Genomic DNA, 16,799 nt, shown 5'->3' on the forward strand with positions numbered 1-16,799 from the left:
AAACAAGGAAGAAGGTAAATCATGCAAAATATAGACAGATTGGTAGAATTTTATTGACTAAAGATTAGAATAGATTATTAAAAGCATTGTTAGTGAAAATCTGAAAAAGAAGTGCAGTTTAAAAATATGATCTTTTTAAAAAAGGTTATTAGTAGATGGATGTACATATATAACTGGATTATAGCAAGAGGTATGTCATATTATCCTTATAGACTAAATTGAGAAATATGAACTGAAAGCAAATAAACAAGTAGATTTATAACTGGTTGAACAATTTACCTCGGTAATACTGCTTAAACTGTCCCACAGTTCCCGTTCTCAGTTTGAACTCCATTCAACATTTGTGTCATGGATTAGATTAGTCTTCTTAAAATTTGGGTCTCTCTCAGTTTGTTTATCTGTTTCTATACCTATATCTCAGATCTCCAGAAAATGGGGCAGAAGAGAGATGTAATATTTGCTGGATGGCAGAATCAGACTCCAAGAGAGGATCTCAACAGGGCAGAGAATACTAATAGTGTGGGAATAAAAGTAAAGAACAGTGTTTGGATCCAATAAACAAGCCATAATGATACACAGTTGAGGAGCTAAGGGCTAGTAGCAGTGAGAAAAAGACTTTAGAATTTACGTTGATAATAAATGTATACATCAATATATGATATGATTGTCAATGTGGCTTAAAGCTAATCTAATTCCCTGCAATATTAACATAAACAGAGGCATAAGCAGGTAGGTTCTGTCCCACTTAGGCCAGACTCCACCTGAATTAATGTGTTTAATTTTTGGGTGTTACCCTTTAAGGGTAGACAGAAACACATATAGAGAACAGCCAGGAGAGAAAGAAGATACAGAGGTGTCACACGAGGAATGGATGAAGGAGCTGGAGCAGAAGAAAGTGAGCTGGGATATGAGAGCTATTTTGAATAAGCTTAGAACTGCCTTGGGAGCATCACCGTCACCATCACAGGAAGTAGTCAGTTTTATGCTATGCCATTGCTTATTGAGGAAAGTTGGGTTTGGACAAGCAAGGCTTTAGGGTTCATTGCAACCCTGAACTTCATTCAGTGTTTCTATAAAATCCCTGAAGGGCTGTCATGTGGAAGAGGAATTAGTTCAGAAGGCAGGACTAAAACTAAATGATAGGAAGTAGAGAACAACAGATGTTAATTCAAAAGAAGGAACCATAAATATCTGTCGAATGAATGAATGATTAAATTACTCTGTAATATTTAGAACTTTCTATAATTAGAATAGTTTGCTTTTCAACAGAGTGAGCTCCTTGCCACCAAAGGTGTTTGAATAAAACTCAGGAACCATAAGGTTAGGATACCCTATATGAATTTTTAGTCAATTGGCTGGCTGAGAAATGGGTTTATTTTGCAGTTATAAGAGAAACTTTGACATAGCAGAAAGTGAATTTCTCTTACCCACATTATCTCCTACCCTTGGCACCCTTTTAGAATAAGATAATCAAGATTTACCTAGAAACGCTTTCTGACATTGCCAAAAGATTTTATAATCCTAATAAAAAGTAAATTTTTAGTTCCTATATTATCCTACAGTTAAAAACACTATAAGAAAAAAATGTTTCAAATGTATACAACTCTTTTCCCTTTCCCCATAAAGGGAAATATGATCTACTTTATAGGATCCTTTTTATGCTATATTTTTTAAATCATTTGAACCACACCCTCAAATTCTGTATTTGTTGTACTCAGAGAAATCAGGTTTCAATTTATTTTTACATCAAGGAGAATACAGAGAAAAAAGGATCAAATGACACTGACTCAAATTAGTTCTTTTTCTTAAGATTTGTCAGCATAGCTATAAAGGGCAATTCTAAACAATTTATTAACTTAATTTTTATTGGTGCCCTGTAAGGGCAATTTCATTAGAAATGCTTACAAGGGGGAATGTTTCCATTAATCTAACTATACAACCAGAACATCAAAAACCCAGAAGAAATATATAGTGCCTTAAAGTATGAACGCTTCTAGAAATATACGGATTAGTATTATAAAGGAAATTATTTGGGTCCAGTAAAAAACATATGGAGCTAAATTTATATTATGATTTTAAATATCTATGAACTTTGGCTACAACCTACATAGATGTCTAAGCTAGATCATTTTAAGTAATAAACAAACATCCTATATACGGCTAAGAAAAACCTAGAGGAAATTCTGTAATTAGGGGCTACATTTTCCCTCAAAGGAGTGACTCCGAAGAGCAAGCCTTCAACATCTATAGTTTCTAATTTTAAAAATATATAATTAAAGGACTAAAATATATCTTTTAAATATTATTTGCATGTTATTTAATTACTATTCTATATACAACAAAGGTAACTTAATAAAAATTCTGTTATTTACAATTCATATTTCAACAAAATTTTGAAAGACGGCATAAATTATATTGACATCTTAGTATAAAACTACCAAGTTTGAACTAGTCCTAATTTTGACCTTTGAGCAGACTTGGTATACTAATAAAAAAAGTCTACACTACTATAGATTGACAACCACCAAGGTAAGAAGAATTCTATATAATTTAAAAACAAATTATATGTAAATTCAATTAAAGGCAATAATGTAGCCTTCTTCCTAGAAGATAAACGATTTGTCATTTGTTGTTTTGTTACCTGTGTCTGTATATTTTGATGTCATCATAATATCAAACGCAAAATTATCTTAATCTCTAATTCAGGTATTACAAACTCCAGTGCCAACAGGGGCTGTGCACATATGTAAATTACTGAAGTGGGCTGAGTGTAATAACAGAATGCATCTAAAGCAGAGAGATTCCATCCAGCTACAGTCAACTGAAATTATAAAAGAACATGTACCCAATGGTGTCAGATCTTCTACTTTTCCAAGAGGAAGTTTAAAACAAGATTTTGTATGAAATTGCCCAATATTAAAATATTAGCAAGTCATTTGGGTAAGGCAAATAAAATGCATCTACTCTTGGAATCTGTCCACAGGCTACCAGCTTGTAGCCTCTAATCTGCCTCATGAGAATTATTGATTCAAAATAAAACATAGAGGGAAGATTGTACAAAATAGCATATCACATTTCAAAAATAAGGAAAAATAAAGACATTGCATTCCTTTCCCCCACTGCAACCAAGGATGTTACCCTCCACCCTAAAAGGAAATCCCATATAAATTGTGACAGTTTCTCAATCGGCACATGCCATTTCATTTGACACATTCTGAAAATCTTGAATGATTATAACAGTTACTATATAAAATTCCTGGTAGATACTGTGACTCAAACCTTGCATTCTTCTCTGACACATTTTATTAGAACTACAGGGCTCCAAAGTGGAAGTAATACCAAAGACCGGTATACAGTTACAGCATTAACATTCAACGTTGTACTGGTGACATAGAAAGCTTTTTCCATTTCTATTTTGTTTGACTTTTCTGCCTAAAAGTGTAAAATGAAAGATGAAGTTGTAAATCTCTACATTAATTTTCTGAACAAATCCAAAATGTCTAACACATCTCCAAATATTCCCTTCTTCCTGTTACTCCTCAAAATTCATTTCCTTTTACAATATTATTGAATAATTGTGAATGACTATTAAACAAAAAGTTGTAAGGCTCAAAAGTAATTTTGTACTGAGCAAAAAAGGCAACAAAAAAGGCTTTATAAAGAATGGCTTTATAATGTTATACTCTAGAATTTCCTAACACTGATGATTCTTTAGAAACTTTACTTTGTCAAAGTAGAAGTAACTTATGTTTATCTATGCCAAAAAATAAAAGTGGTGTGTGTAAGGGGTGAAGTTCTTAATTTAAACATAGCAGTTATCTACTTGGCAGAGAAAAAAATAACATAATAGAAAAGGTAGAATATTCCTTACTATTAAGTCAGAAAGAGAAAAACAAATATTGTATATTAATGAATATTTGTGGAATCTAGCAAAATGGTACAGATGAACTGGTTTGCAAGGCAGAAATAGAGACACCGATGTAGAGAACAAACGTATGGATAACAAGGGGGGAGAAGGGGGGTGGGATGAATTGGAAGATTGGGACAAACATATATACACTAATATGTATAACATAGATAAATAATGAGAACCTGCTGTATAGCACAGAGAATATTGCTTCACTTAGCTGTACAGTAGCAACTAACACAGCATTGTAAAACAACTCTACCCCAATTAAAAAAAAAATTGAGAAAAAAAAAAAACCCAAGGACTCATTGTATAGCACAGGGAACTATATTCAATACTCTGTAATGGCCTATATGGGAAAATAATCTGAAAAAGAGTGGAGATATGTATATGTATAACTGAATCACTTTGCTGTACACTTGAAACCAACACAACATTGTAAATCAACTATACTTCAATATAAAATAAAAATTAAATTAAAAAAATTCCTTACTATTGTTTTCATTATCAAAATTATTGTCATATAGATAGTAACTTCTTTAAACAACAAGGCATAATATTAAAGAAATGTTAAAAAATTAATAAAAATGGTTAAATTGTAGCTAGGGGCTTTTTCCCATATGATGTATCATACACCATGTTAATCATCAGCCATGCTAATGAAGACAAAATAGTTTCCGATTTTCAAAACATCTGATAAAACTATACTAACGATTTACAATCTTTCCAATGTTTAACTTCTCAAAGAACAGTTCAGTAGGATAAAAAAAAATTTAAAAAATTAAAAGTAAGGAGGAATCAAGGCTGGAAAATTACAAGGTGCTGCTATAACTTATACTAAATTCAAGGAACATGTTAAGAGTCCCTTCCATATGAAAAAGTATATAATCTAAAAGAAAATTCTGGTGCTGGCATTCTAGAAACTTCTGACTTCCTCAACCATTAAGAAATATAAAGAAATAAGGTAGCTAAGAAATAGCAACTGAGTTCTGAATTAGTTCTCAAACTTTTCTCTAATATTGAAGTCAAGGCAAGTATTTGTTCCTCAAAGATGATCATGAAAAAGCTCAGTCAGTAGACTCTACTGTGAGGTCAGAGCCAAACTGATGTCATAGGCAAAGGACCATCACTGAGATCTTTCCATCTAACTTTGCAAATGAACATTGAGAATGGTGTTCCTTGCAGGCTAGGACATGCACAAAGAAAAATTAATCTTGAAATTATTAAAAGTTAATTTATATTAACTTTACACAATTCTTTAGACAATTCTGAATTGCCATACTGAACACAAGAATACTCTTTAAAAAGACAGTTAAGGAAGATGTATCAATTTTTTCCAAAAAAAGTTAACAAACTGCTTTGAACATTTATCTTACTTTTCTTAATTGGAATCAGAGTATAAACAAGAGTAGGTTGGTTCACATTTGTATGTGTTTAGATCTTGTATACATGAATAATAATCTATGCTTATGGTGAACTCTGTTTCATTAAGACAGTATAGGCAGTGCAATTGTAAGTAAATATCCACACACACATATGTGTATCTATCTATCTCAATAGATAGAATAATTCCTGTTAATGAGAATGTACATGCACTAACACCTACATACAGAATGATATGCACTATAATATTTTAAACCATTGTTGGTGCAAAAAGCAAGTGTTTGATATGAGAAACAAGTTGTACACCTTGAAAAAGGCAAAATAACACAGCATATGTATCTTAGAACTAGGTGTGTTTTAGAAGAGTCTCTGGTGTGTTCTGTGTTTGGGCACAGCCTTCTCAGTCACATCCTTCATTCCGTACTTCCTACTTCACCAGTGGAAGAATCTCTCTTCAGCAATCCCGGAAATCTCACATGGTGATGGCCTCCTCTAAGACGTGATGGGATCAAGAGTTGGGTGCGATATTTCAAAGTTGGGTCACAATTTTAATAATCTAGATAACTAGATTAACTCAGCTTCTAAAAATAAGCTGATGAAAGGCCCAAGGAATAAAGCTAGTTTTAAAAACAATCGAATTATTCTTAATTAAAAATCTGGTGGTGTCTCCTATAGCTTTTTTCCTCACCTGCCAATAAACTTGGAATGTTCAGGCTGACATGTCCTTTTGAAGACATGGTGAATGAGGCAGGAATTACCACCTGTTGTCCCCTTGTACTTCCTAGGGTTATAGTTAGTTCCTTCTGTCTCACATCACATCACACAGGCTTCAAGCCAGAAAAGCAGTGACACTCTGCCATGCCAATTTCTCTTGTTTACTCACCACCATTTCCCTATCTTAATTCTTAATTCTAATGAATTCCTTTAGGTCTGGAGCTAACTATAGTTCCTGTCCTGGAAAGAGAGTCAGATGTTCCTAGTTCTTTGGTATTCTAATGCTACATTAGAGGATTTGGATGCCACCTTACCTGTCACTTAGGCTTCTTTATGAACAGATTCATGCTGAACTTACAAGGTAATAAAGTATGATAAGAAGGCCCGGAAGTTTCTTTGGTATGTGGAATATAAAAACAAATAGCGTTGCATTGTTGTCATTATTATTATTATTTGTGTGTAAAATATTCAAAAGTTCACTTGTGCTAATAAAAATAATAGTGGTCAGTAAAGTTTCCTCTGAATAACAACACTTTTCAAATAAAATTTAACTGACTTCCAAGCAATGAAAATCAAAGCTTCCTGACTCCCTCCAAAGTCGCTTTAGAATTGTATGTGAAGTAGGACCTTGCAACTGACATCTTTTTCCTACAAAGCCAGTCCTGTTTGCCACTTGTGATTTACAGGCTGTGTCTGCTACAAGGAGCTGCTGGACACATTAGTGCATGTATGCTTATGAAAGGATGCTGCTGTCTGGCACTAAATGACTTTCCAGAGACCCATCTCATTCAGACCTACAGGAACTGTTCTCCCTGAACATGATCTGTCAACGCATAAGCCATTATTCCACCCATTCTGAAGGGATGAATCAAAAATACAGTCTTGCATTCTAGTTCCTTCTGCGAATCCTGATGCACCATTAAAAATCTGCTGTTTCATACTTTCTTGATTTCTACTTAGTTAATCCACCTCTAACATTCTGTTGCAATTATAATTCTGCATTTGGGAGTACTAGAAAAGGAATAGTGGTAATTGTGTTGGATTTTGCTGGTATAAATTGCTTATAAATTGCTGTATTTCCTATTTGCAATATGCTTTTTATTTATAGATATTACCAATTATAGTATGTTGAGGTTTTTTTGTCCATTTCAAATACAGATTTTAATATATTTACCTAGAGGCTTACTTTCTCTTTCTTATATAATATTGAAAGTCACCAACCACTAATCTGTCTTTCCCTCCACATTTTATTATATGCTTCAGTTGCAGGCATTAATGCAAATCATAACTCCATAGTATATGGATTAATAAACCTAATACTCTTTTGTTTGAATTCATGTGAAAACTATCTTGCTTAAATATAAGACAAAGAGAATAAAATCATCTGTATAGTTTTGAGTTTCAGAAAAGATCATTTTTTTATCAAGGAATTCCTTGAATTATTTAGAAAATATTTCACAGAAAGCAGCACTTGCAAAATTCAAACAAAAGAAATATAAATGTAATAATATTAAATATACATACATATATTTTTCATCTAAAATCTTTCATTCTACTAATTTTCAAGAAAAATATGAAATGGTACACAGCCTGAAAAGACTGTAAGGTATATGTCCATATACATAAACCATGAAAAAAAAGTAAGATAAGTAAAAAGAAGAATATTGCATTTGATATGAGCAATGAGTACAAGTGTGGACAAATGAAATCTTTACTTCATGAAATATAATGAGTAGCTATTTTAATATGAAGGTCACTGCGCTAAAAGTGACTAAATGGAAATCCAACAGCTATTTAAACTGGCTGGCATCATTCTCCAGAATTCCTTGTCAGAGGAGATACTTAGGAATGGATTTTGGTTTTACTGTAATACATCTATGGTCATTAATAGGATTTTCAGTTAAGGGCTCAAACCTCAGGCTTTCGACTAGTGTGTGTGCGTGTGTGTGTGTGTGTGTGTGTGTGTGTGTGTGTGTGTGTGTGTAATTATAAGGGTTTTGTGAAATACTTGCTTTAACTTCCAAAATTCTGTATAAAAACTTATCCCACTGGATTACTATATATATAGATTTCTTTGTATAATACTTTACATTAGACAAAAATTTTAAGATTTAAAGTGATATAAAATAGGTAAAGTCACTTCCTCAACTTTTCATAATATCTATTTTTTTTTCCTTAATGGGCTCAGCTATACAATCAATAACTGAGATATAATTTGCAACACTGAATTCCAAGGGAAATATTGTCTACATATCAACAGTTGTTTGCAAAAATAATTTATCCCTTAAATTAACCCACATTAGGACAAATTTACAAATGCTCCTGGGCTCTCAGCGCTTTGAAGTATGACAGAACACTTAAAAGAGAACTCTGATTATAAAATATAACAAGAACGTTTGCAAATTTTAACGAGCTTGCTGTTTCCATGCCAACTTCTCCCAAATCTGGAAATCATTAAAATAATTTTCTCACAATTTATTTCTTTCCATTGTGTTATATCCATTCCTTTTTCACAGGCAATACATTCAGTACCAAATGAGTAGTATATTCATTAGGGCTAAAGAGAAAGGCAAGGGTTAAGTAAATAAGAACATCAAATTAATATCCAGGCCTAAACGCTTTAGCAGAGCCAGAGAATCTGTTTAATCATTCAAGTCAACAAAGGTTAAGATAATAAAATAAACTTCTAAATGCTTTCCTTTTCTGGAACTTAATCTGTCTTGCTGAAGATGTTTTTAAGATGCTATCAGTTTTGCATAGTCCCAGCTGTTATGAAAATTTACTTCAATACACTGGGAAGAGAAAAGAATTTTATGAAAATAGTTAAGCAGAGCTCCTGGGTGGCTTATTGAAACTGTGAGAGCTCAGGATCATTTAAAACCAGCTGCTGGCTGATGATATTGAGACCAATAACCACTAAATCTTTTAGTTATCAGGCCTCTGTGCTATTTGGCAAGGTGATGGTAGCCAACTGATTAGAAGATTAATTTATAGTCAAAAGATAACTTCATGATGCTTGTTCATTTTATTGCCTAAGTTGGACTAACAAATTTACCACAATTTCATAACAACATAATACCTTAATTTAAAAAGACAGTATTAAACATTAAAATAGCTTTGCTTATGTTTAAGGCTATGTTTTTAAGTCACTAAGATAGAGAAAAGAAATGAGTCATTAACATCAAAGCCCAGGGCTGTGGTTCATGATGAGGGCAGAGGCCCTAATGAACTGGGCAACAAGCCCTCTTTAATAATGAAGGAGAGACGGGTAGTAGTAGGGTGTGCAGACGACAATGGGAAAATCCTGGAGAGTCCTGAGTCTTTTACACTTGACATTCAGGTTCGGCTACTGATCAAGAAATATAACTCAATCTCTTTTGCAAAGAGAAGCTCAGAATAAAACCAGAATCAACAAAATAGCTTGTAGAACATGTAAGCACTGCATTATGAATTGAGGAACACAGACTTCATTCATTTGGTTATCCTGAAGAAAAAAGACACTAAGAGCAAATACACAGGGATCTTGCTATTATACAATTTTCAAAATGGTGCCCTTGAGCTGAGAAGTGAAATTGTATCACAGCAAGCTTACTGGGTATCCTGACGTGCCTTGGACAAGGGTCAGCATTGCCCTGCCTCACTATGCTCCATGAGGAGAGATTCTAGGCTGTTGCTAAGTGGCATTCGTCCATTCCTTTGGTTTTTGGAAGGTTGTGAGTGCATGAATTGTAAAGACTGTGACTGTCATGCTTGCAAAGGAAAAAGATGCACCTGTTTTCATTTGTGCTCCCCAACATTTTCAAGCTGATTCACAAAGGCATGGACTCTTAAAGCTGAAAAGAGTCCTAGCAACCATTTGAAGGCAGCTTGGCATTGTGGAAAGAGGGCAGAACTTGACATTTGTGTTTGAGTCCCAGCACTGTCTTTTGGTAGATGTGTGTGAAAGAACTAGATCAAGTCACTTAATCTGTGTGAGCTCAATCCTCATCAGAAAAAAAAAAAGGTCATATTAAAATTTGTGCTATTAAATCACTTTTGAGTTATTTTTGAGGATACATGGAAAATGTAGTTTGTGAGTACTGAGGCTTAAATCCTGGCTCTGCCACTGGCTGGCTCTGTTTGCTTAGATGAAATATTTAAACTTTCTGAATCTTGGTTTCCTCATCTATTAAATGGAAATTATAAAAGTAACTATTTTATAGAGTTGTTGAAATAATACATATCTTCACAGAGTGGTTGGCATATTTTAAGAACTCAATAAAAATTATTTATCATTATTATTGATGTTATAAATTGAGCCATGGATATTTTGGTAAACTCTATTGTTTCACATTGAGGTTGATGGCTATACCAACTACTTTATTGATAGGGAAGCAGCGTGACCCAGTGGGAGGAGCACAAACCAGAGGCTGAGAGAGCTGGGTTTGAATCCCATTCCTACCACTTAACAAATCATGTGAACTGGGCAATTTACTTTACCCCAGATTCTTCATGTGAAACTTGAGGAGAATAATCAACTATGATCTGTTGAGGGCTTATTATAGATTTTTCATACATTATTTTATTTAATCCTTCTCATAACCATGGAGACAGTGGCAGTTAGAATTGATCCTTATCCAGCCTGACTCCAGCCCATGTGGATATAATCATCTCACTCTATTGTGTTCACTTTTCCTATACTTTTTTCCCTGATAATCTACTTTGCTGAACTGTAGTAAGGCTTAGAGAGGATATGTGTATCTTGCCTAGAAAGGTGTCCTGCAAGCTGTACGACTCTAAGTAATGAGCAACTGTAATTATTTCATGAGGTATCATTTCTCAGTCCAACTTTCGTTCAGTCTAGGAATCCCCCTACAACTCCCTTACGGCGGGTCTTCAATCTCTGCTTGAATACAGAGTAAAGGCTTAGCCTCAAAACTCTGTAATACAAACCTATGAGGATGAAATGAAGAAAACTGAGTATGGGCATGGTAGCTGACAGCACAGAAAAAGCACCCTCCTAACCATATAGCCGAAAGGCCTAACTGCTGAGGTGCAATGTTTGACTGTAAAAATGAATTGAAGATTAAGAGCAAATCTGTAATGACGTCTCCCCAAGAATCAAGGAGGGAAGTGCAATTCTAATGTCGGGATGCATCCATCTGTGGAAATCTAACCCTCAGTGTCTTGTAGAAGAAAACCAAATGATATCGATGGTTATTGTATTATACCTAAAATTGTAGGCTTGAAATTAGTTCAATGTATCCTGACATAAAGCTCATGCCAAAAAAGTTAGCCGTTTCTTCTGCATTAAATCATATACCATCAACAGCATTCAAAGGTAGTCAACTTTCCTACTATTTACTTTTAACTTCTTGCAATCTGACTTTCCCTCTCACTACTGAACAAAATGCATCCTCTTACAATCCCAAGATTCCAGAACACAAAATCCAAAAGTTTTTTTTATAGATCTCATCCCTGTGGCTTTCTGTTAATTAAGAATGTTTTGTGGGCCACCCTCACTTTTTTTTTTTAAGTAGTTCTAGGGGACTTCCCTGGTGGCGCAGTGGTTGGGAATCTGCCTGCCAGTGCAGGGGACACGGGTTCAAGCCCTGGTCCGGGAGGATCCCACATGCCGCGGAGCAACTAAGCCTGGGCTCCACAACTACTGAGCCTGCGTGCCACAACTACTGAAGCCCACGCACCTAGAGCCCGTGCTCCGCAACAAGAGAAGCCACCAAAATCAGAAGCCCGCGCACCGCAAGGAAGAGTAGCCCCCGCTCATCGCAACTAGAGAAAGCCCGCACGCAGCAATGAAGACCCAATGCAGCCAAAAATAAATGAATAAATAAATAAAGTAGTTCTGCCTACTGTTCAAACATTGCATGTCCTGGTTTTTCTTTTGAGTGCTCACTCTCTTCTTCCGATGCTCCTTTTCAGCCCACTCCCTCAGGGTGGATATTTCCTTTTTTTTTTTCAAAGATTTTTTAAAAAACTAATTTATTTGATTTATTTATTTTTGGCTGCACTGGGTCTTCGTTGCTACTCAAAGGCTTTCTCTAGTTGCAGCAAGCGGGGGCTACTCTTCCTTGTGGAGCGTGTGCTTCTCACTGGGGTGGATTCTCTTGGTGTGGAGCATGGGCTCTTGGTGTGTGGGCTTCAGTAGTTGTGCCTCGAGGGCTCAGTAGTTGTGGCTCGTGGGCTCTAGAGCACAGGCTCAGTAGCTGTGGCACACGGGCTTAGTTGCTCTGTGGCATGTGGGATCTTCCCGGACCAGGGCTTGAACCCGTATCCCCTGCATCGGCAGTCGGATTCTCAACCACTGTACCACCAGGGAAGCCCCAGTGTGGATATTTCTAAAGTGGCTCTATGTTCACTCTTTCACCCTCCACTTTGCTCCCTGGGGTCTCAATTCTTGCTCTGGGGGTGTTCGGCTACGTAGCTGTTACCTCCAGCTGCAACACCACCTCAGAATTCTAGTCTCATATTTCCAACTGCTTGCTACATTATTCCAATGGAATAATTCATCAAGATCGCAAATTCAGCATAACTACGATTCAACTTATCATTTATCCTACTGACTCTTTTCTGGCCAACGTTATCAAGGAGTCAAGCCAGAAACCTCACCTCTAGCTTTACCTTCTCTTTCAACTTCAGCCCTTACATCCAATTAGCTATAAGACTTGTATTAAATTTTCACCTCAGTACCTTTTTGTTTTGTTTTGTTTTTTTTGTTTTTTTTTGCGGTATGCGGGCCTCTCACTGTTGTGGCCTCTCCCGTTGCGGAGCACAGGCCCTGGACGCGCAGGCTCAGCGGCCATGGCTCATGGGCCTAACCGCTCCACGGCATGTGGGATCTTCCCGGACCAGGGCACAAACCCGTGTCCCCTGCATCGGCAGGCGGACTCTCAACCACTGCGCCACCAGGGAAGCCCCCTCAGTACCTTTTAATTTGACTACCTGACTGCTTCTCTTCTTCTTTTGTTAAAAGTTTAACACGATCACAACTTTAGCCATGGTCACAGATTTTGGATGTAAACCCAATGTAGATCAAATTCATCTCTCACCTTCTGCTTCAAGACTTCACTTTTATCCATTTCTCCTCTACTAGTATCAACCCTGGTTTTCCCTCTTTGTCTGCCCAGGTTTTTGCTTGGTGCTTGTGGCAAACCCTATTGATGACATGATGCAACTTTCCTTTTGAATCCCATTGCAAACATACAGCTTTCTCCAATATTCTGGTGACCCCTTTGGAATTTTGGCTTTGCCTCACCAACTTAGCCCCTCTCCACTACTGAGCTTCTCATTCTGATACTGAACTTTCTGCTCAGTGTGGCCCTGTACCTCCAATGATACCTGATATTCCAGACTGAGCCAGACCATCCCCTCTGCTCATCTCTCCACTGAGGACTGGACATTAGTCTCATAGTCCAGACTTTTATGACCTCGTCTAGATAATTGACATAGTTTCCTGGTCTACTTGGTCTCCATGCTTTCAGTCTCTTCCAATTTCTTTCCATACTGGACACTATTACCTTACACATTTTCATAAAGAACATCTGGTGGACTTCCTTGGTAGTCCAGTGGTTAAGACTCTGCACTCCCAGTGCAGGGGACACAGGTTCAATCCATGGTCGGGGAACTAAGATCCCACATGCCACACGGGCGCAGGCAAAAAGAACCAAAAAAAAAAAAAAAATCCAACAGAATCCCAGGCTCCTCCCTTCTCTGGGATTCAGGAAAAGAAAAACAAAGAATTGGTAATTACACTAAATAGTCTAGTGGTAATATACAGCAAATGATATACTCAAAACTCTTCAGTGGTTCCTTATTGCCCACCACACTAGACATTCAAAATGCTCCATGATGTAATTTCAATAAAAAAATTTCAGCCTTATATGATACAATCTTTCCATATTTAACCTATTCCCTTGGCAAATGGAATATTGTTTTTCCTCAAATGAATCCTGTCATTTCCTGCTTGTATAATATTGTATGAACTATTTCTTCTTCCTGGAATATTTAATGCCTTGCTCTTCATCTAAGCTTTTAAAGATTACCCATGTATCAAGTCCTAGCTCAAGTGTCACCTTCTGCAGTTATTTTTTAAAATGGAAGAATGTTCAATTATCTAGCATCTCTTAGTACGGCTATTTAAGGCATATAACATAAAACCACATCGTTTTCTTATTCAGGCACCCATGAGATTATCAGCTGCTTGAGGGCAGTAATGATGAGATAATATTTTATTCTAACATTGAACAAATATTCATTAAGTCCTTACTGTTCTGGTGACGGAGGTATGAACAAGACAGATAGAAGTCCTTGCTCTCATGGAGTTTTTGTTTTAAGGAGAGGCATGTTTTACAGATAAGAAGCATCTAAGTAAATAAACAGAATAGGATAATCTCAGATTTAGATTGGGTAGTTAGGGAAGTTCTCCCCAAAGAGGTATTTGAGACAAAAATCTCAATGATAAGAAGAACCCAATCACAAGACCAGAAAAGAGCAAGTAGAAAGTCATCAAGTCGGGAGTGTGCTGTGTTTAAAGAACACGTGGATGACAGAGTGACTGGAGCACAGTGGGTGGAGGGGAAGACTAGTTCGAGATGAGGTTATAGAGGTAAGCAAGGGCCAGATCTTGGAGGCCAAGCAAAGTGATTTGGATTTCATCTTAACGTTTAAAACAGGGAGAAACATAATCTAATTTACAGCATAAAACGGTCTCTGGTTGCTGTTTAGGCAATGGATTGTACACGGTAAGAGTGGAAGCAAGATTAATTGGAAGACTACTGCAGTGATCAAGAACATGAGATGAGAATAGGTTGAATTTGCTGATAGTAGAGGAGAGAGGCAAGTGGACCCATTTATAGTCTCTATAGTATTAAGTAGCGTACCTTGAACACAGTAGACGCTCAATATATGTTGATAAATGTATGCCCAAGTGTTTCAAGATAGTTTCACCTTCTTAATTTGCATTTTATCTTCAAATTTTTCCTGCTTTGATTCACATAATATGGCTTAATATATTCCTGTCTGGCACTTGGTGAGCCAAAAACAAAACAAAAAAGAAACGAAAAGAAAAGGACCTCACGTTCAAGAAAACAGCATAGATCCCAGTGGAAAGTCAGTTAACAAAGAACTAAAGTGATGTAAGTTCATATTGTTAAGTTAATTATGGAAAGAAATAAATTACTTGAAAAAAAGGTAAAACGTGGATTTCAAAAATCTATGCTAGGATGAAAATGGAAATGGTATTCAAATACAAAGATCTACATTTTAAAAAAGAGAGCCTCTGTCAGCATCAGCTGGAACAGTGTGCCCAAAGAGGATGTGGGTAAAATTAATTTTCATTAAAATTGAAGACTTTTCCAGTTCTAACTAACTTTTGATTTTTCTGGAAATGTAAAATCTTCATTTTGCCATCTTGATATGCGAATTTCCTAATAGGTAGCTGACACTACTTATATTAAAATTCTAAGATCACTGAATGTGACCTGCCTTGTTTCTAAATTAGGAATCTGAGAAAAGACAGGCAATTCGGTAAGTTCTCATGCTCACATTCATGTATACTTCCTAGGACATTTAAATTTTTATCTATACAGATTCATCCTACATTATGAATTCAATCCAAATTCCTTCAATACAAAGCAAAATCCAAATGAAAATGGGATCAATTTTTACCACTTTCCAGCTAAAATGCTAAGTGGCCCCTGAATCGTGTGAAACTTGGCCCCAGTCAGTGTGAAAACTGGCTGCAATCTGTATGAAAGGCAGTCTGGGTTGTCAAAGTAGTTCATGAACTTTGGCCACACTTGCAAGGAACCTGGTCCAAGTCTTAGTTTGTAATGCAACATGAAACAAGGTGAATTTCACATGGTTTCGGGTTTCCTCCTGAAAATTTGGCCTAGCTTTATAATCAATCATCACTTTTTGAAACGATGAAAGCCAACACACCTTTTTGAAACTGAGGGCTGTGTGCACACTGATGACAGCTAAGCTGTGAACCACCCTTTCACTTCCTTTGCCAAAAGAAGATTTCTCAGAATAGAAACAGTTTCCCTCTTACCTGGAAAGGGCAAGTTGAGTGATTTTGATATTGCATGTAGAAAGAAATAATACACAATACATGGAGACATGCCATGTGAAATAATCACCACATACGGAGCAAGTGGCTACATTCTAATCGTTTAGCGTTATGAGAATTTTATTCCATTCACACCCATGACAGATATCATGATGTTTAATCTCCTTGACCATTAAGATAAACTTTGAACTGGTCATCAGATAGAATAACTGCCATGGTGACTATGCTGAGACATAGTCATTATCTCTATATGAAGAAATGGCAGAAGAATAAGAAGGAAAGTAAATCATGGCATAATTTTCATCTAGTTTAATAAACAGGAGGGACAAGACTACAAACCTTTCAAGTTTGCATTGACTACATCTTTTGCAGTAAAACCTCTACTGCGGTGAAAATGAATTCAATAATTCACTTCACAGACTGCATTTTACAAAAAACCTACACAGTGTCTGTTTTCAACCTGAAAGTTTTAAATGTGCTTTTCCACTGTAAGAAATGACTCTCTTCAACCAAGTACTCGCTTTTGTGCATAGTGACATGAGAAAATCGAGAGGTATGTCTGCACGGAGCCACTACATCATTGGAACAGCATGTCTGAACATTTGGGTAATAAGGCACAGATGTGAAGCAGAGGACTTGGCACTACCAAGGTAACAACAAAGCAATCACCATTGTCTTATAATGGTTAAAGGAGCCACATTTGAGAAGAATAAAAGAATGCCCCTCCTC

General features: G+C 36.2%; 1 protein-coding gene across 1 annotated transcript in view; it reads right to left on the minus strand.

Moving 5' to 3' along the window:
• Positions 1 to 16,799, minus strand: part of COL25A1 (collagen type XXV alpha 1 chain) — a 452,466-nt gene that overhangs the window by 126,495 nt on the left and 309,172 nt on the right. The window lies entirely within an intron of this gene.

This window comes from Lagenorhynchus albirostris, chromosome 4, assembly GCF_949774975.1.
Source record: "Lagenorhynchus albirostris chromosome 4, mLagAlb1.1, whole genome shotgun sequence".
In the NCBI taxonomy this organism is placed as follows: Eukaryota; Metazoa; Chordata; class Mammalia; order Artiodactyla; family Delphinidae; genus Lagenorhynchus; species Lagenorhynchus albirostris.